This window comes from Geotrypetes seraphini, chromosome 13 (assembly GCF_902459505.1).
Source record: "Geotrypetes seraphini chromosome 13, aGeoSer1.1, whole genome shotgun sequence".
Taxonomy (NCBI): Eukaryota; Metazoa; Chordata; class Amphibia; order Gymnophiona; family Dermophiidae; genus Geotrypetes; species Geotrypetes seraphini.
Genome location: NC_047096.1, coordinates 78895989 through 78896933, shown reverse-complemented (window position 1 = coordinate 78896933; position 945 = coordinate 78895989). Strand labels below are relative to the sequence as shown.

Below are 945 nucleotides of genomic sequence, written 5' to 3'. Positions count from 1 at the left end.
CGAGGCGCAAAATCTATATATACCGCGTAGCAACAAGGGATCCAAGAGGAAAAAGAACAAAGAACCGGCGTGGCTCACTGTAGCAGAGAAAGAAGCGATCAGAGACAAGAAGACTTTGTTGATTACCACATACTCCTCGATATGCTGTCCTCACGGGAATTCCAGGGTTCTGTTCTCTCCTGTTTTTCTTCCTGTTTTTTGTTTTGTTTTTGTTTGTTTTTTAAAAAATATGGAACGCTTCACGAATTTGCGTGTCATCCTTGCACAGGGGCCATGCTAATCTTCTCTGTATCGTTTCAATTTTAGTATATGTGCTGCCGAAGCAAGCACATCCTGTTTTTCTTCCTATCTATCTCACTGCACTTTCAATGTATGCAACGATGGATCTTCTTCCACCACAATCAATCAGTATACTTGAAGGCTCTGTCTTGGGACCTCTCCTTTTCTCCATCTATATACCAACTCTATCGATAGCACCTCTTTGCTGAAGACTCCCAGATCTACCTCTCCACAACAGATATCTTTACACGAATCCAAGCCCAAGTCTCAGCCTGCCTGTCTGATATTGCTGCTTCAATGTCTCACCACCATCTGAAACTGAATATGGCTAAGATCGAGCTCCTTATCTTTCCACTTAAAACCATCTCCTCCTCCCCCCTATTCTCTATTTCTGTGGACAACACTCTCCTTCTCCCTGTCTTGTCAGCTCGCAACCTTGGGGTCATCTTTGACTCCTCTCCTTCTCCGCTCAGATCCAACAAACTGCTAAAGACTGATGCTTCTTCCTCTATAATATTTTCAAAATCCAACCTCTCCTTTCCAAGCACACTACCAAACCCTTATCCACACTTTCATCATCTCTCCTTTAGATTACTGCAAATAGCTTCTCTCAGATCTTCCACTTAACCATTTCTCTCCCCTTCAATCTGTTCAAAATTCCGTTGC

At 43.1% G+C, this 945-nt stretch overlaps 1 non-coding gene across 1 annotated transcript; it reads right to left on the bottom strand.

The window, feature by feature from the left end:
* Positions 1-223: 223 nt before the first annotated feature.
* Positions 224-330, bottom strand: LOC117347930. The gene has a single exon (XR_004536872.1). It is a non-coding gene; the product is annotated as a U6 spliceosomal RNA (small nuclear RNA).
* Between the last annotated feature and the right edge of the window lie 615 nt (positions 331-945).